Source organism: Strongylocentrotus purpuratus, unplaced genomic scaffold, assembly GCF_000002235.5.
Source record: "Strongylocentrotus purpuratus isolate Spur 01 unplaced genomic scaffold, Spur_5.0 spur5_scaffold_10, whole genome shotgun sequence".
NCBI classification, from domain to species: Eukaryota; Metazoa; Echinodermata; class Echinoidea; order Camarodonta; family Strongylocentrotidae; genus Strongylocentrotus; species Strongylocentrotus purpuratus.
In genome coordinates, this window is record NW_022145595.1 from 26,964,321 (window position 1) to 26,985,931 (window position 21,611).

The 21,611-nt window shown below is 36.0% G+C and overlaps 1 long non-coding RNA gene across 1 annotated transcript; it reads right to left on the reverse strand.

The window, feature by feature from the left end:
• Positions 1-239: 239 nt before the first annotated feature.
• On the reverse strand, positions 240-18,142 carry LOC115921769. The gene is made up of 3 exons (XR_004063104.1): positions 17,199-18,142; positions 6,360-6,691; positions 240-747 (listed from the first exon to the last, which is right to left on the reverse strand). It is a non-coding gene; the product is annotated as an uncharacterized LOC115921769 (long non-coding RNA).
• Positions 18,143-21,611: the final 3,469 nt, after the last annotated feature.

A 21,611-nucleotide genomic window follows, 5' to 3' on the forward strand; every position in this document is an offset into this window, starting at 1 on the left:
CTAAGTTGGACTTAAGTAGTATGGAGAGCCTTTTTTTGCAATATATTTAAAAGCAAAAATTCAAGTATTTTAGACTTTTCATAAATTCCACATCAAGAACATGAAATCTCACATGATAATAGAAAATATGAATGACTTGAATCAACATTTTATGCCTTTTAAAATAACGTTTACAAAATATTTTCAAGGATGCTAATGGCTTTCCATAATTGTTAAGTCCAATTTAGAGATAAGTTCAACATAGGATCTTTGTGAAACACCCCCCAGAACATTACATATTTTGGAAAACATGATTACATGTACAATGCCATTACAGCCGTTCGTAGATGATTTAGTGACGTTATTTACTTCATTCGACAGCTATCAAAGGAATTGCATGCTTGTAGTGATTCGTAAATAAGAAGTACACACGATTCCAAGTTCAAATAATTTTTCCGAACATAATCTATCGGGCCTACTCGATTACTAGTGCAAATAAAAGATGTCAAACACCTTGTAACATGTCCATCTTCCAAAATACTTTTGCCACTTAATTTTAATCAAATTCCGAATGTTTCGTACTATTAGACTAGGTTAAAAATCACCAATTCGTAACATGATAACATGAATCAACCTCACCTACCTGTTCAGATACAACTGACAATAAAGAAGAATAATGTGAACGTGTCCCCATATAATTAGGTCATGTACAAACACTACTGCCGATAAAACGTCACAATGAGAAGTACAGAGTAGATAACTCCCAAGCTGTAAAAAAAATCCAAGGGAAAAAAAGAAGGAAAAAAGTTTGTGGCCATCGTTGAGGGTCTGGTGGTCGGAACTCACTCTATAATTCAGAAATGTCAGAGATACGGGGAGGTGTGAACGTTAAGAGAAGATCATTGATCAACATCACCCAACCCAGACATGCATAGATGGGACTGAGACAATCATTATTCATGCTATAACCTTTAATATGACGACATAAATCCTGTCAATATTCAAAGGCTACATGGTTCATCAATAGGACAAATATTAAGGTTTTCATATATTGATTTTTGTTTTCTTCTTTTGAAAAAGAGATGGTATCCAAGGGAGCTGAACAATGATTTAAGATTTGTTTTGACCAAAAAATGATATCGAATCATATCTAAAAATCTATTGGAAAAAGTATTGATACTGATGCGAGTTAACTAGATTTTTTGGGGTAAGATTTCGATGAGATAACAGTTAAGTTTTACAGTCGGTATTAACACGTATAATTCTATACAATTAATACAACTTTTTGCAAATTTGTAGGGTAAATCTCTCAAAACAATGTGTTATCATTGTGTCGTGTTTTAACAGCTTATCACTTGTTAACACTAGTTCAATAAATCATTCGAATACTTGATGTAGGCATATACCAATTTGTAATATTTAAAAACCCCAATACGCTACAAGCTATAAACATATCAATTAATTCGCCATTAAACTTAGCCCATCAAATTGGATAGAATAGCAGGACACATGGCTGATCGAGCTGGTAACTTCAAGGTGAGATCGCCCTTTCATTGCTCGCTCAACTGCTGGCACGGAACACTCTATAATCAGACTAGGTGAAATAGGAAGTGTTTCTAACACACTACTCTGTCAATTAACGGTATTATACTTTCATTCTACCCTATCACATCAACTGACGCGGCGAGATAAAACAACGAGCTGTATGTTAGCTCTTTACGATCATTACATTAAGCGCTTATTTCAGTTTGACTTGTGTTGGGGAGTATTAAAATGGTTGTTTTATCTGTTGTGATGTAACACAATGAGATTAGATGGGAAGGTGGGCGAGGGGAAGGACATTGAGGCCATGATTAGGTTTAATAACCTATTCATCCAGAGAGCTAAAGTTACCCGCTGTCCAATAATGTCCCAGTTACACCAACGAGACCGACACCAGGCCGATAGACCGACACATGACCCAGCCACGAATGGACAAGAACCTGTCATTTTTAGTCGAGTTTGGATGTGTGACAGACCTTAAACTTAAATTGTCTCATTCTCGAGCATTGTCTTGGTAATTTTCTGATTAATTAACAGAAAACGGATGATATTAAACTTTGAAATGAAACAAATCAATGTTACAATGGATTTCTTTTAACTGGTTCATGCAGTGAGTCGGTGTTTATTTTTGATGTCTACTGATTACAAAGTATACGTATCAAATCTTCGATTTATAAGGTTTAATACATTTTATTTATAACGAAAAAAACCTTAATACCGGCCGTGTGTAACTACCACAATAATACACGTTTATGACGAAGCCGAAAAACATTAATGATCAAAGCGTCCGAGTGGAAGCTGGTATTCTGAATACTGAATGGATATTCTGAATCAATATTGATAAGTGTAAAGCCAATTAAAATTGATAACCAGGTTGATGAATTATTAAAGCTTTCCCAGACCGGCCATGAGTCCATATAGTAATATAAACCTTGTCGGTTCTAACACGCGAGCAATTAGACCTTATTGGAGGTACAGCGATTAGAAATATAGCTTCCGGAATTCAAGGCTGAATTGATACAGGCCATGTCAATTCTGAAATGAACGAACGACTACCTAGTATCAAATGAATGAAATGTGTATGAATATACTGTTCATATGGCAAGCATTGACCACTGTATTTTGTTCATAAAGAGTATAAAAACATCATATCGATAATATTAAATCCAACGCATGTTCAAACAATCTATATATACATCTAAAAGACATACATTAAAAAGAAAGTAATTATTACAATAACAAGTGAATGTTAAAGGGATCCGGTAACTTTGTCTCAGATTCTGAAACAAAATTCTGGATTTAGCTCATGATGCAATGATAATTATAAACCTTTAGGTCAGTCAGGAACCCCATGACTTTTACAAGCCGGTCGCCTGTCTGATTATCAAGATATTTATGATTGGAATTATAAATTTTAAAAACCGTTCGCCTGACGGTTTTCATAACACTACAGTCTATTAAGGAAAACGAGTATGGTAAAACCGGTCACTCAATGATTTTTACTTTTTTGAGGCACTTCTTGATCATTTTGAAGCGCAATTTTTTTTAGGGCTTCAATATTACACCATATCACAGACACTGATAACACGTAGGGCCGTGTATATCAGATTTAACATTGTTAAACGATCCCTTTAAGGATAAATTATCGTTGCTCATTGTAGTCAATGATAAGCTGTAATTTACGTATTTCTAAAAGAGAAATATCAAAATATGTCAAAGGAAAATAACACCCGGTGCCCAATTACTGTATCTGAAGTGAGTTCCAGTATTAAAAATAATAATAACAGGAATCTGAAAGCTTTACACAATCAGTCCAACATTATCGAGCAGAATCAGCTTATTTGCTTCTTTTTGAAAAGTCATGATAAGGCCTGAAGTTATATCCTTTAATATAGATATTTCAATAATTATAATTACCACGTGACTGTATTAGGTTAACATACATCAATATGCAATCACTAGTTATATATCCCAATCATTGTACTCATGTGTACACATTACCGCAGTCTCTAAGCGTAGACATTATCCAAATATCAATTTCCGGAAACCTTCAATAAATAGAGCCAAACTCGTATTTAAAACATATCGGTTAGAGCTCTATGCGAAGAGCAGTTTTGCTATTAGTCTAGCAATACAAGTTTTCCCACTTCAAAGCAGACGGATAATTGTTTTGGAATGATGTCATTAATGACTATCTGTACTGTACCTCACAATACCAATGAGATTAGATGATTAAACCTGATAATAATACCGTAGGTAGGAAGTTCACCAAATCAATCAGACGTTTACAGTTACTACGAAAGCAAGAGCTCCTGATGATTAGAAAACTACTAGGAAAGTTAAATGAAAAAGATGAGCTTATATATTTTTACTATAAATAATTCACGTTGGTGATTCCCTAATTTCTAACGGTTTGCGGTCTGCGAATGCAAGTCTTCGGTATCCTTACGTTACCTTTGTGAGATATATTTATTGGAATTATTATTATAGATTATCACGATTCAATAATCATTATCATAACAGCTGATTCACTGGAAGAGAGTGAAGGCTTGTGGTGTTGATACAAGCATTGTAAGAGCAAGCTAATGGCGTCATATCGAGATGCACACTATCAACACTATAACCCTTGACACATCATGACCTTGAGACAAAGATAATTTTCCCTTCGACTGACTCTACTAGCTATCACCATGTCCAGACGTTTCAGCTGCTCTCTCGTTATCATTCCTATATTTGTTGTTTGTTACCTCTTCGTTTATTTACATAATACAAAAAGGAGCATTTAAAGAATAAATTATGTCACTCTTGATTTACGAATATTGATGATTAAACATATATACAAACAAAGGCCAGGAGTAGTATTATTATTTTATCATCACTGATATTATAACCATTGTCATTCTCACCACTTTTTTTAATTATTATCATTTTGAATATCTTTACTGTATGGTAATTATTACACGAATTATCATCACAATTATAACAAAAAGAAGAAAAAAACACAGAAAACACATTTTTACTGTTTCTGTTATTTTTATGATTATAATTCATACATTCTCATTTAACAGTTTACTGAAATGCTAACTAAAGATTTTTTAATGGCAGTCATAATAACCATACCATAAAAACAGTACAATTATTTGAATATATTTATATTTACACGTAAACTATTAAAACTTCTTGTATTAATACATGCACATTTATATCTAAACCAGGTGTCTATAGAAATAGAAATGGAAGGATATAACCATGCATGTATGGGCTGTGAGTATAGTTTGACATCCTATCTACGATTTACTTGGTTTTCATCATTTTTGCATAATTTATGCCAACTTTTGTTCACATTTGAAAGTGCCTGATGGAAGTAATCATATCAGTGTGCGGTTTGGATTTTTCTTGCACTGCGTGGGTAACAATCAGACGCGAGGACTCATCAGTAGATATCGAGTTTTGCAACCAATAATTGATGGTTCGTGAAGTACTTTACTCTATGGCCATATGGCCACTAGCCTTGTTGCAGTACTGTGTACAGATTTATTGAAACTCTATTATAATCGTTGCTTTTGATCATGAGTGCACATGAAGTGCATCACATCGAGTTTTAGTAATATATGTATACATACACCTTAATTTTCAAGCTTCTATATTAGTTTACCTTTTTTTAATGAAAACGAAAGATAGGTTTGTTTTAAATGACAGAAAAAAGAATTAATAAATAACCCTTTTGGAACGAGACAGAGGTGGCAGTTAATGATATTGTTACAATTTGCTGTATCATAATTTACTGTATCTTATTATAAGAAAATGTATTAAAATCGATTGGAAACTACAAATCGAAGCTCTTTTTTGTTTATATATCAAGCGCACAGATTCATATATGTACATGTAACATAATACAAATAGCAGAGGCTTTCTATCATGACCATACACCTTTGTGAAATAGTCGCTTTAACCTCCACAATGTCAAGTGGGAGTGAAAACGAGAGGAATTGGAGTGGATAATAAATGCCAGGAATGGAGGGGTTAAATCCCTGTACCCTGGATCTCGTTCCATCCACCCATCTATCAAGGCCGGTGTGCGATCGAACAACTCGAACGCGTCCATGTAATAGCATTAAAACATCGTTAATTCACAGCTGTACCAATCTCTCGCTCGGCCCTGGGGACTGCGATAGCCAGTACTTATACCATCAACTTCCTACTTACTATCACGTCTATACATTACTGCTTGCAATCATACTGCTTACTCGTATGAACATGTTCTAAAATACAAATACCTACACATTTCGATCCTTTATCTGATATAAGAAAAACCTTCCCCCAAATTGTCCAGGTAACAGGCGAGGTAATTGAATGGGCCGTTAATCAAGAAAGTGATGACGGTGTAGGCATTTTGGAGATTGAAGAAAGTTCATACAAATGCATGTAAATGCAATTATCTAAGCAGCTATAACCCATTTAAGTATCTTCATCCATTGGATATCTATGTGTCTATTCCCTAAAAATACAGATTGCAATTATTTTCCGTTCCCTATGGGAAGAAGACGATTAGAGGTATTTCTTTTTATCAAAGATACATGTATGTTATAATGAGATGTTTAGTACTACATAATCAAAAGTGCAGATTAAACTATTTCAGATATTTAGTGTTATATCACATCCCACCTTAAACAGAACCTTGTAGTAAATACGTGGACTCTCTTTCTCGGCGAACTCCCGGAGAGCCCCTCTTCATACAAATACTAAAGCTACTTGAAAAGTGTATTTTCCTCTAAATATATCAAAGTAGGAAGACTAGAAATAAAAACCCTAAATATGAAAGTGTGTCTGTTTCTTACCTGGATATCTATTCGATGGTTGGATGTCACGTAACAGTGGCAACGGGTTAGAAGCCAGGCATACAAAATCCGCTTAGAAGTTACACTCTTGAAGTGGCTGAGCTCAGCGGGTACAAAATATTGGAGAAGAAATCACAGAGATGAAGTATAGATCTGTCAGAAAACTGGTCCAACTCGAAGAAGGCACAAACCGCCAGGTACGGATAAAACTCTTCCAGTCATACTTGCGATCCAATGAAGATAAGAAATCCTTTTAAATGGTATCCAGACAGGAAGATGTTCACAGATCGGTCACGTGCAATTTCCACACAAAGTCCTTCAGGTATTGATTGCTGTCAAAACACAAACAGATGAAGTTTGTTTAAAAATTTGATTTCTTTATAAACAACACGCAACGTATCCAACATAGAGTTCGCAGAAGGTATGTGACGATAAAAAGATATCAACAAAACAATTAATGTCCCATTAAACTAATTTGATGTATTCAACCGGAGTGGCTTATTAAGTTATTTCCGGCATTGCACACAAATGATATTTGAATCAGAGAAGATGTCACGTTATGAAGAGTGAAGAAATGTAGAAGGGTATTGCAGATACTTTCCACAATTTAATTATTGCTGAAATAATGACGACTACAAAGAAGCGATTATAGTCACGTTCGACAGTTAAGGTCATGGAGGATGCTAGTCAGGCATCGCTGGCCAGAGACAGTCGACAGAGAGGAGTAGAAAGAGAGAGGGAAGAAGAGAGAGAGAAAGAAAGCCAGGCTTCATCCAGAGTACAGGCTTGATGTGTCAGAAGTAAGGCTATTCCAAAGCAAGTCCGCCAGCCGGGCACCTTACTCTCTTTCTGCCTCGATCTAGATGAAGCATTTTTTTTTGCTATCGTTCAATTTGTCGCGCCACTGTGACAGACGATATTCAACACAGCGTGCGCACCGAATTCACGCGCGCCCACACAAACACACGCTCACGCTCTCGCACATACACGCGCACACATTCTGTCTACCGTTGATGTGAAAACTCTCCCCAGATAAGGCCCCTGCAAAAAGGGGGCAGTGTACTGCTTACACATGGGGGCGTAATGTAATTGTAGCGACAGAACTAACGATCGAAATGTGTTGTTCAGTGACATGCCTCACAATTCTGACGAGCCTAAATGGAAGAGAAGAGAGAGATGATAGGGTAGGAGGGAGATGCAGAGATGCGTGAATTACATCCCCTCCTTGCTTTATCAATTATATTCTCATTCCTTTCGCAGTGATGGTGTAAGGGTGATGTGTTAAAGTCTAACCAGTGTCTATTCAGAAAGATGGACAATTTAAGAGCCCTCCTTACATCCATATTGTGCGACCATTTCCCATTAGGTGAGCTGAATAAAAGATTTCTTAATTTCTATATCACTTAGGCAAACAAACCATCATGGCCTAAATGATTTTGCTCTATCAACTCAAAACAATAATCTCCTAGAAATGTCAACATAAAGCAGAAGATAAAGTATGGCTTATGACGTATGTAAGACGTAATAGAGTCCCTGTGCTTTATCTCATGATGACGTTTAAACTTTGTTTTAATTAGAGATCTTTCTCTTCTCTATCTCTCTTTATTCACACCTCTGTAACACGGCTTAGTATTCCATGATTCATTACTGATAGTCGTATAGACAGTCTATACTGAGAATACATTTTGATAACATCGACTCTAATTTCTACTAGTTATAAGAATGCTAAATAATAAAGAATCTCATCCTTCCTCTCTTGTTTCTTTCAAAGTAGCTAAACTCTGTCTCTGAGCACTTTTATGAAATGGAGAGGAAGAGAGAGATAGAGAGAAAGAAAATAAAATTAGGAAAAACGTCAATCAGACAAAGTTTTTAATAAACGAAATTCTGCTGGGAAAATGACAAATGAAAGACAATTTGTATCCATAATTATGATAGACTGGAATACGCTTTTCCTCTTGAAATCACAAGATTGTTTTTCGTTTCCACAATGTCACTTTCGTCATAAATTTATATAATATAGGAGTGGAAATTATATTCTATGAAGTAAATTCAGGGAAATGATATAAAACACACTTCCTTCAAGATTCATTTCAGAAGAACATAAAACTAAAATGAAACCCTAAAGCACGCTTTTGAAGAAAAGGACATTCCATAAGAAACATATTCAAAAGGTGTTTTCCCTCCATTTTAAACTCTATTTCACCTCTATGCAATTATATAAATTACAATTATTGTTGTTAGTTTGGTACTGGTAATCATCTCGTTTGACGATAAGCGCACAGTGACAGGTGGATTGTAAAACCTATAAATATTCAAAACTCGCAGGTGGAGGGATGAGAAGGAGATTTCCATTTTTCATATATTTCTTTGTTGTCATGGGAATTTATTTATACTAATGCATTCCTTTGAAATCGTCCGTAAGGAGACTTAGCGCACTCTAATATTCACAAAATAATTATAACGATGTTTTTCGGAATGAACTGAGCGGTCAGTGAACTGTGTATATGAAATATTGAATATAATATATCCGGAGTAGGAAGCAGATTTATAGACGTCTAGCATTGCTGGTAAATGTAACATCTATCATTATTTTGAATATTAGACTCAAAGATATTAATTTCTTCTTCGAAACCCTCAAGATATACGCATATTTCTTGTGTATCAAGACGACAAACACCTAAAGAAACTGTTCAAGCATAAGTTTAGATTAAAATAGTGTCACAGTTTTATCACTTCGTAATATACATAATAAAGTCCACGGTGAGACACCAAACCACCTCATAAACAAACTGAGAGCACCTCAATATAGAAATGAGAGAAACATGACCGTGTGTCACAAACCTTAAGTAGTAATCTTTCCAAAGTAGAACAAATAACTTCCTTTAAACTACCCTTTTAAAACATATTATCATTGTTGCCTTAGAAACCCCAACTTATAGTTATATAACAAAAGCAAGTTTCTCTAAAAGACTGGTGTATTAATACATTCAAAGTTAGTTACGAATGTTTACTTCCTGGGGACCTAGTTCCGAGTTTATCGATTAACTTGTTATTAATGAATGAATGCCAATCTGCATACATGACTCGTTGCTATGTCGGACTAGCCTCGGACAAGCTTTCAGATTGTCGAGAACAACCTGTCTGATGATGGCTCCATATTCATATTATGTTTCTGCATAAGAATGTAGTTGACACTCCCTTAGTTTTCTGTAAGGACATAGACGATATAATCTCATGTCGTCAGGTGTCACTAACACCAACCTAGCGTGTCTCAGAGATAACTTATCTCAAGGTATATGGCGTGTGGTCCTATTGTTTCCTGTCTGAGATCCCACCAGGTGTTTATCTGTCTACATGTCTACCCGATGAGAATGGTTTTAGAGGTGTTGGTCCTGATCACCTAGGTCTAACAGGTGATTGGTTCGAATGCCTGAACGAAGGTGTTACATAATGTATTCTTATCATTAGCTTATGTAGTCGTGAGCCGCATGTTATCACAACAAATAGTTCTCACTACGTTCTGGAAAATGTTGCCGAAGAACGGGCTCAAAATGTATGCGAGCGAAATTGAATGTGGTATCAACTGTTTACGATCTGTTTAAGAACTTCATGGACGGTGGGGAAAGGTGCCCTAGAACTTTGAGCCTGTTCAAAATTTTCTCCGTCCTTCAATTAGACGGAGTGACAAAGTGCTTTAAACGAGGTGGACATACTACGAGCGGAATTGCTGTACTTCGATCACATGATGATATAAGATTTTACATCCATACATGTATTTATCCAAAATATAATTTGAATCCATGGTTAATGTTTGAATCATTGTCATGACTTAAATTACCATAATCGGAACATGTGACTAATCATTATCTTTATCTTGACGTAAGTACAATCATTGTCCGTAACGAAGACAACACCCACTAAAGGGACTGGGTAACATTGTTCAGATGAGAGAAAATGTTACTTAGGTAGAGATTTCAATGCTAGCTGTACAATTAAAGATAATTTGAAAGTTTGAGTGAAAACAGACCATTATGAATGATAGAATTTGGGAAAAATGATCTGATCGGTTCCTTAAAGATACTATGACCCTTTTTATTTGCAGCCAACATCAAATCATGTAGAAATTTGCAGGAATTATGAATATGTCATGTATGTCCTATCTGTGAAATATAAATGTTACCAGTGTCATAGTATATATTATAATTATGCAAGAAACCCGTTTAATTTCTAGACTTCCCTGCCAGACACTATTGAGTGACTGACTGGCATCTATTTTTCTTTGGTATTAACATACAAACAATGGGCTGTAACAGGTACATGAACATCTGTCTACATCAATAACCCACTATTTGTAATGGCCAAAACTTAACCGATTGAATCTTTGTGCTGCACGAAACGTATGTCCATTTGGTACAGGGGTCTTAAAATCAGACTCTTACTGAGGTGATTGCAATGTCGATTCGACAACTAATGGTCGTTATTTTCCCACAAAAATCCATTTTCAAGCCATTTTGTTTTGAGAGAAGTTCTAAATAAATATTGTCTTTTAAATGCCGTCGGAATTTAACCTTTTAATTTTTGTTTTCATGCAAATGGGACATTGTACCTTTAATTCTCCCAACTTAATAATGTCTTAATATGTCTTATTTTCATGGATAAACGGTTTAGAAATTTCAAAAATGGTTGGGAGAATTTACTACACAGTGACGCCTTCAAAGAAAACCAATATCTTTGTAGTTTGAGATTTTTCCTTGAGTTGTTGCATGTTAGAGGGTTAGTACAGTAAAATGAATATACTAGTGACATTTTATACAAACATTACGCAGTTTTTGTAACAACCTTCAACGATGTTACCGAGTCACTTTAAGTTTTGAAAGCGATACTAAATGGCAGTAATGTTCTTCCATCACCTTTATAAAAGCATCACCTCAATTAAGGGCAACACAACATTGATACATTTTGTAAAAAGAAGAAACCGCTAGACATAATAAATGATAAAAAAGCTAAAAAAGTTTGAATGAATGGTTCGCTAAAGCTATCTCAAATTTCGAAGTACATCATTAAAATCATGTTGTTCAATGTCCTCTTATATACAAAGAAAAGACCAGGTTAATTGCATTTTAAAGAAGAAAAAATGTATGTATACAATCTTTGTATTGGAGGAATTTGGAGAGTTGTTTGTAAATATTATCACAATGACATTACCAATTTCAATCCCAAATATTTATAGTGATATCAAATTTCACAATTTTCATTAGTTTCTTGTCGTTTATTAGAGTTCACTTCTCTGTTTTTCTGATTTTTTCTCTCCTTCAGATCAATCTTCTACTAAGAATAGATTTCCTTATAAAAGACTACATATAACTAAGGAGTGTTTTCGACGTAGAGATAGATGTGGGCGTGACCTGCGTCACCACACAAAAACAATTTGGATGAACAGAAACAGAATTAGGCGGAACGTTTTTTATGTAATACCATTCAACACCGGCTACTTGTTTGATTGAAAGTGCAGATTACAAACAAATCATAGATTAATGAAAGAAAATTGCCAGGAGGACTTTTGGTTTTATGAGTAAACGGTTGTCAACACAGTAGAAAATAAGTTCTATGACCATCGACAGGACTTTGTAACTGGTCAACCAACATGTAATCTTGAAAACTATGCGAATAGTACAGTGTCCCGTGTTGAGTTCTTTGAAAAAATTCCGCAGGAGATTCAAAGACAACGACAGAAGTTGAACAAAAAGCCTTTTAAAATTTAAATAAGTAATGTGCCCTTTGAGACAAGACACTAAACTTGAGAATGGTGGCATTTAAGTCGGATCTGAGAGAAGAGAGCTATGGTAGTTGTAGTATCGTTATATATTTTACGACCCTCTGTAAACGAAGTCTCTCTGCCAGTTGCATTAATGGCTGACAATGAACTTGGTAAAAAAGGACGTTTTGGGGGATGAGTGACAGGAAAGGCAGCCTATTTTAGCTAGTAAAAAAACTTTCTATCAGTTATGGTAAAGACATCAAAACCACAGCGAGTCCGGGGTCATTGCAATAAAACAAATTCGATTGCAAAAACTAATGGAATTTGTAAACCCATTTTGTACTATTGTGATAACAGTATTATTCCAACAGCGATACAAAACATATATGCATAAATTTGGAGTCCGTTAGTAAAGGTCGACTTCTTTTCCTTCCGAGTATTGATTTAATCTTGTACTATCCATCTATTCAACTATTTCCGAATTTACCGTTAGGCTGCATGAAAGCAAAGTATCCAGGGCGCATTTTCTTTCGTATTTCAAACAAGGGTGAGCTTATTAGTGATATATTTTGAAAATCGTATGGGCAAGCTCGCAGGGATGTCTGCTCATGCACCTACAGCTCGAGTGTGGAGGGGATGATGTCATTCGGACCATACAAACTTGGTGTTATCGAAAGGATATGTGTCAGAGTAATGCTGGCAAGACATTTAGCCCCCTAACATCCACTCCATCCATCCTTGATGTGGGAGAAGTATAGTGACCCCCAGCATGAACTTCCTCACGATCTACTGTCTATCTCCCAGAGGATCGTCCCCTATGAGGTGATACTCATTACTCTAAGATCCCAATGCTGTCAGGTCTGATTAACAACTAGACAATGATGACAGGGGCCTCAAAAGAGCCGCAATGCCATCGTCAAACCATGTGGTCCAAGTACCCGAAGACGTCATCGCTGTCGTCTACGTCCTCTTCGCAATCTTAGCTAGAAGCACAACCATCCTAGCTAGGAGCACCAACATCACACTGTAATGACACACCGTCCGATCCACTTATCTGGAAGCTTTCAAGATTTGTTAGTGTAGTTTACAATAACGACATACGATTAATACATGACAGAAGTAACGTCACGTGAAACTTCTCCTAAAAACTTCTTACGATAGACCCAGGATACATTTGTGTTTCAACTTCCTACAAGGAAATATGTAGAATTCGATGCTAAATACTTTTACAAACTTGAGCTAGTTTTGTCTCATAAAGACTTTTAGTCATAATTTCCTACGGATTCAAGGGTTTCTGCTCTTCGTGATGGAAGTGAAAAGAATTAATGTCATTAATACTTATCCAAAAATTTCATTGAACCATCGTAAATATTAAAACTGTTGAAATCTGGATATTGATTCATTTGTGGTTAACCAAGGATGAATTCTGATTAGCATGTGCCACCAGGGAAAAGGAAAACCGTGAAGCATTCGGAAAGGGAAGTGGAATCGCGAATTAAAACCTTCCATTTTTCAAACCAACGCAATCATTATCAGAGGCATGACTTCCCTGTTTTTATGCAATACATCTTTTATATAATATACATTAAATTTGAAAGACATATATCAATCTTACCTCGTCTTACGTAATAGGAATGTCGTTGATTTCTCAAGAGTCAAAACACACCTACGATCACTTAACGATTGAATTAATGTAAAAGAAGAAACAAATATCTATTACATTTCTAAGGATATAACTTATCTTTGTAGATTGTAAGATATTAACAATCACTTCTTTATCAGAAACGCTAGGCCAAATAAAGCGAAACTTCCGAAAATATAGGAGTAAAACATCACTGTGAAACCTATGATGAAACTGTTATACGTTTCTTCTCAAGCAATGCTCGAGGACCTTTGGGGAGCAAAATATCAATACTACAGGATTAAATGAGCTTATGAAGAGGTTTACCAAAAAAACATCTAGGTACACATGATTAACAAATGATAAACTGGGCTACGTGTACTATGATCGTATGCATTAACATATTGTGGAACTTTTTAGAATCGTTTACATTGATATTTCTTCTGTATATATTCATGAAAACGATGTCCTGATTCACATGCTGCACGAACACTCGACGCATTGTGACGACATCACACACCACTATGACCTTCTGTAGACAGACGATAGTGAATGGAATCTAATTCACACACCTTCCAACGTCTTGTAATGTCTGTTCGCGCCTATCTGACCGATAAGATAAAACTGACATTCATATGAACGTCAGAATTTCATACAGAAGGATAAGACGTCATGCATTATTATCCACTATCAACGTGTTTATGTGACGAGTTTTTAAAGCCAACCGTTATACTCAACGACAAAATGGTTTGTGCTTCTCTTCTGGAAACGATCACCGTATGGAACTAACAATGTTGACAAGGGGACATGTCCCATATCTACATTCAAAACGAACTATTTATTCAGCTCAGCTCATCTCTCTTGCCTGTTTTATACACAACGCAATGTAACCAGAAGAATGTCAATATCAGTTACCGAAAATATATCGATGGAATGATACAAATCGCCTGAACAGTATCCTAAAAAACTAAAGTTAAACCTGATAAAAAAAACAAATTCAAAGCATTTCAAAAGTTCAACACTATCAATCTTATATCTTGTGTAAAACAACTACTAGCTTTATCCATTACTCTCAAGGTCAACTGAACACATACATTCTCAAGAACAAGCAAAAAATGGGCCCCATCACCGGGAAGCCGCCGATATGATCACGTCTTCGAGATGCGATTCACTTGAGGGCGCTGCAGCGAAAGAACCCAAGAACTCGCCTTTAATGTGTAAGGGACTTAACATGTTAAATTTTCAAATAAAAACATCGTGTCAGAAGAAAAAAAAGGGGAAACGAAACAATGAATAATCCAGCGCGTGAGAAGCCTGTGTTTTCCTCATGTAAAGCGTTCGAGTTGCATCTTTACAAAGATTTAGAAGAACATATACCACATATTACCCACAATGATGCAATCCATCACGATATCCGACAGACAATAATATGATAAGTTTTCTTTCTTGGTTTGGAATTATGTCTGATTGTTTTTGGTTGTGTTTGGACAAATCTTATTTAGACAAGCTGCGATGAGCTGCCTTTAAATGGGTGGAACTGCATATATCGATTAGATAGGAAGTAGATGTACATTAGTTCTTCATAGCATCTTTACTCATCAAATCATCCGTGAATGAGCTCCGGTTTCAGGCGCCCCCCACAAAGAAAAGAAAACAGAAGAAAACAATGTCTATCTCAGAAATGAGCCCATTTCCAAGATCTGCTGCGGTTTGTACCCTTCCTCCATTCTGTAAATTTCAGACTCTTTTCACGGAAAACTTGTTTTCGTAATTTGCCCCAAGTATAAGCCGGCATTAGCAAGGTCCAAGTGATATGAACATCTTAATCCTGTTTGGATGAGAGCAAAAGGAATGAGATAGGCTTGGATGGCCACTGGATGAGTATCGATTGAATGCTTCCCAACATCTCTCTCATCATATTCAGTAAAGCCACCTTGTACGACATAAAGAATGGTTTCTTTTGGTAACAGCACTACCGGAACTGTATCGATGGCTAGCCTCTAGCCTCGCATTTACCCGGAAAAAAAGATCCACCTTTGACAGAGATACACGCATCATTTATCCGATGAGAAGGTTAAAGACACAGAAGCAGGCATCCTTATTCAATAATTGTTTGGGGTTGAAAGCTAAACATTAAAGAGAATTAAATGGAGAGAATTCATAATCCAATAGTGTCATAATCAGGGTATGATTTGACCAAAGGATGACAACCGCAAACTGGTCCACTGTGCTTTGAGGAATCTTTACACCTTTTGAAAGATATATAGCGGTGTATATGATTCCATCCTTTGTTGTTTTACAATCAAATGTTGACATGTCCTGGTGGCACAAAGCCAGCAAGGTTTGTGTATGGATCCGAGTCTGTCTCCCTTCTGCCACCAAGGTCAATTAGTGTGAGGAATCGATGTCATTAGGAATAAATACATTGGATTTGAATCAACCCTATGATTATCTTCTTAACTCATCAACTATAGTTTGCAATTGCCATCAAACGTCAGAATACGCTTTTCTGGAATACAAGACTTACATCTTTATCAGGCAGTCAGCGAAAAGTATCGTTGAAAAAGTTTGTCACATGTCTTCAAATCCTCTAAAACAATACTTCGTTTGGAATGTAGGCAATATTTCCGACAGATATTTCTGAAAATATTTATTTGAAATATATCTCACACTTGTTTTTTTTAATAGCTTATACATTGTTAACGTGAAACTAATTTCTGGACTTTCGTACTTGTATTCTAATACACTACATAATTTAGAGATTTATGAAAATGGTAGAAAGTTTAATATATTTTGTAACAACAGTCCAAATGAAGAATATGTTTTTTGGAATACATAATCAGATTAGGTATTATATGTATGTAATATGGACAGAGACTAAAAATCTATAAGATTTTAATAATCTATTAAATGAAGTATCCTCGATTAATTGAGGTGAATATAATTCTTCACTGTTTCAATTCTTTGATGAAAAAAAGAGAAAGGAATAATCGAAAGTACACGAAAGTCATTATGAAAAGAAATTCGTTTATTTTTCATCTTGTTTACCTTCCTCAACGCTCGTGAAGTGTGTAATGACATACGATTTTGGTTGAGGGAAATAAAATCTGCTATACAAATATTTTTTCTAATTTTATATTGTGCTCTCTGGGCTTATACCTCAATCCCACTAATGAGACCGAAACGAGACCGAAAACAGACCGAACAAAACATATCATTACCCAGAATGGACAGGAGTCGGTCGGTATATGGTGTCGGTATAATGGTGTCGGTTTAGCGGAGTGACTGAGGTAGTAATGCGATGTCAGGCAAAGCAAATACTTTAGCCAGGATATCCAACACAATTACAATTTGACTGCAAATATGTCCAAATATCATAACAGCTTGAACATCTCACAAACGAACAAAAGTAGTGTCGAATAGACGCATTTCATAAACAAAAAAAGTGTCATCTTACCCTACAGTGGCATTTCCTTGTGTTTGGTGGTATAGATCCTAATACTCATCCAAGGAGGAGAAAGGAGCAGAAAATACTTCGACGAAATGAAATAAGAGTATTTTAAAGGAGATATCATTCATAAAAGAATGTGCGTTTCTGGAGTAGTTCCTCAAGCACACCTCGTTAACACGCGCTAAATAGAGACTGTCAGTGGTGTGGCGTAAGTCACACTACGCATGAGTGTTGGGTGTAATCCTACAAGTTTTCATCCGCTTACGACACAAAACTTGTTAGCCAATAGAAAAGCTAATCCATCAATGATCCGTGTTGATGTAGTCTGTAATGAATGAGGTGGTGAATCCTAACTGGTGAGATTGACAGAGTTGGAGAAGAGTATCTGGTGATAGAGCACATGTTTTAAGTCCTGCTCGACTGGTAGTCTATCTGCAGTATGTATGCAATGCGTGATTCCCTCCCCAACGCCGTTTTTTGTATGGTTTGAATTGCGCCGAGTTCTTGGAGGTACATCCATGATCGCTATCGAAAATCGATTCTAGGGTGAAATTCCTTCTGTCCCTGCGTCCACCACAAGAACCAGTGGTATGTGTACCCCTTGCTAATCTCCTGCATAATAGCGGGGGAGCTTTGCCCCCTTCTCTTACCCTCAATTGATAAGGTTGGAAGCGTTGGCAAAACAAAAGCGAGGCGTGTAACGAAAAGGCGTGTGTAATAGTTCCCTTCCTCTCTATGGTTTGTACCCTACACTCGTATCAAGCGCATTCATTTAGACTTCTTATTTTAAGATGAAGGTTAACGAGAGCGAAAGGTGATAAATTATTAATGATCGCTCCGCTTTGATGCTGCCATCTATGCATTCCAATCGAACAATAAACGCCTCCCTCATCACACCACCGAGCTCTTATCAATTTAATCGGCGCATCACTGCAATCATATGACCTAGGCATTTCGATTAATGCAGGCAGTCCAACAGCACGCCGTAAGACCTTGGACGGATTACGGTCTATGGACCATTCCCACTCTCTCACCATAAACTGAATAATTACGAACTAATCTCGCATTTTTATTCATAAAAATTGGATTTCCATTCTCTGACATTCACCATCATTCTCCCTTTTCTATTATGCTCATCTCAACAGCTTTGTTGTATCTAGTCCTTTCATTGCATACATTCTCTATTGTTCATTTGCCAGAAGAGGAAGTCAAATATTGTTTTATCTCCGTCAAGGCAAAGGAAACGCTCAATGACGGCTTAGAATACAATTACAACATAACAGAGCCGGTGAGCAAATATATTATTTATATAACACAAGTTGAAATTCATTCGAAAAAGTCTAATTGCACCTGCTTGGTTGCAAGACACGCTAGTTTTCATTGAATGATACTAATTCAGGTCTTTAAAAAAATTGTATTTAACCCACTCTCTTGTTTCTCATCATTCCATAAATAATGTATTTATTAACTCATTGCTTACTGGAACCTGGTGGTCTCTGTGTTAAAGTCTATGGGAATTAGATAATTCAGTAGTCAACGGGTTAAATATAATAGTTTCAAAACTTCCAAGTCTTGCTGCACCTGCTTGCAATACACGCTCACTTTCATGGAGATACGTCATGTTACAGCGCGATGTCTTTAATCCATATTCACATCAGCCCATGATATGAGCGGCATCCATTCTAATTGTGATGATCGATTTGTCTCTGGTAAGATGCTAAATGGACTTCACCTTGCAACTCCACGTTCAACCCAGTCCTCATGACCTTACATCATGCCCCAACGCATTTGATCTACTACGTCACCTATCGAACTTTTATTTGGGCACCTACTAGTCTACTATAGATGTCACGAGCATGATTAAATAGAAGTACCTGTTGATGTTAGCCTCGGTAGGCCTACTGAAGTTATTTTACCAGTCCCCTCCGGAACTAAGTGTTGACCATTAGCGCATAGAGAGCGAAAAAACGCCATATATAGCACCCGGTATCGCCTACAAAATGTGGTAATCATTTAAGTGCTTTTCCGATATTAAAAACAATTCGCTTTATAGTACATGCTTCATGGACAGAGCCGCTTTGGGGGGACACGTGGTACCTGCTAATCACCTTGAACTAAAGAGATATTCAAACAATGTGGCTCAAAGTCAAAAGTAATTATATTTATCAAGTTACTGTATCACTAGAGTATTTTGGATGTGGAAGGGGTGTCGCAGCAAATTTCATGAGAAGTTGGATAGTAAATAACAGTAAATAAACAGTAAATAAAGCAATGGTTTGTATAGCTGGCAGACCAGGATTATTACCTTACCATAATTTGGTCTTGTTTACCCAGGGGAGACACATCGATATAAACACTGTTCTTCCTGCAGGCCCCGCAATTATTATCGCCCAACCATTATGAATCTATTTAAATCGTCATGAGGGAAACTATGGACAAAACACCTTGTCTAAGCATAGTAGGTCCATGATCTAAGGATGTAAGCACAGAGCACATTTCGAACCCTGGACCTGTCGTTTGAGACTTCAGAACTTACCGTAGCCTTCAGTACTACCGTGGTGCTCACACTCAAATGTTCTGGAATTTCCAAGTTTGCCGACTGTTGAAACCCCAACTAATTTCACTTGCTCTATCGAACACAGTTTATGTAAACGCATTCACCACATTTCAAATAAAATAATTTATATGCCTAATAGAAGATGTACCGGGATGTTTTATAATATATATATATATATATATATATATATATATATATATATATATATATATATATTGAATTCTGAGAAATCATTTCATTGTTATTTCCGTTGTATTGTTTTCTCCCTATTTTAAAATCTTATACAATTGGTAATGCCCATTTACTTTAAACTGATCGGACCATATTTCAAGCAACTGTAATGGAATCAAGTATTGTCATTCTTTCTTTTAAATAAATAATTAAAATGATATCGATGCAAAGACTAACACTACCAGGTAATGTTTAAAAAAATAGTAATAGGGTCCATGACGGATGATATGGAAAACATTGAGAAGACTTTATTGACTGTATATAATGCCATTGTTTTTTAAAACCAAACAGATAAATCAATAAATTCACTTCCTGGCTCGACACTTAACCAATTACAGTGGTGCTCTAAAAATGATCCCTAGTTTCTGTGACCTTGAAATATTCTAAGAGTTTGATTTTTAATGCCTCTCATCCTTTACTACGTCTCAAAAGAATGTTGTTCCTACAGTTTTGAAACAAAGCATTCTGCAAAAGGGATGACCAGGTGAACAAAAACAATTTCGAAAGTTGATAAATACAGACCCATATTAGCTCTTCCAATTGTCATTTCTTTGAAGTGTTTTTCGTGAGTTGAACTCATGTTCCAATACATCTCTGTAATATTTCCAGTCACCGAACGAATTGAGTCTTGTTTGCAATTGGTTTTAAAACTTGTGTATAATGACTGAAGCTCTCGTGTTGTTTCCCACTATATTTTATTTTTCCTGGCAGTAATCTAACGAAAGAATAATCTTCTTCATCATAGTAGAAAGGAAGATAATGTAGTTAAGATGCATTGAAAGAGTACTTATTTTCTATACAGTCATTACATGAGCGCAATATGTACTGTAAAGAATATACAGTCAAAGAAAATTTAATGTAAATATTAAAAAGGTCATATAACTTCTGAATATAAATATAGACCTAGGCTTATCAGAATGATTATAGTAGTTTTTTCTAATATAACTGCACGTGTGAATAGTGAAAGTCAACGGAAGGAAAACAATTTTGCAACAATACTTACATAAACCTTAAAACTGAACTGAACATGTATGATTCATTTACAATGGGTAATCTGAAATCGCGAGGAAAATTTGTATGGCAGTTGGAAATGAAACAATTAATACGTAATAGAGAAATCACTGTGACCTATTATTAACATTCAAACCACGTGTTTGTAATGATAAATGGCGTCTACTGCACGAAACAAAAGTCGACCAGACGTGTGACGAGTTCAACGAACAACTGAATGCGATGTGAGAACCTCATTATAAGTACATGGGACTGAGAAAAAAAACACAAATCATAAATGCAGGAAGCAACTTCAATGACTAAAACCTTCAAAAGTACACTTTTTGTGGGACGCGGGAAAACTAACTCGGCTCAAAGGTAACCAAATGACCATGCTATATCGCAATCATGAAAGTCGCAGTGTTTTCGATTACTTGTAGAAACGTACGCAGAGTTAAACCTGACTCAGCCAACCCGGAAGTGGTTCACTTCTCTTTTAGAATGGACACCAGCTGTAGGCCATAGAGAACAATAACGAACTGTGACGTTTTCAGACATCAGACTCTCATGAAAATGGTAAGGATTGCAAGAACTGATGGTATCTCTTTCTTTTGTACGTGAGGTAATATAACTTTAGAAAG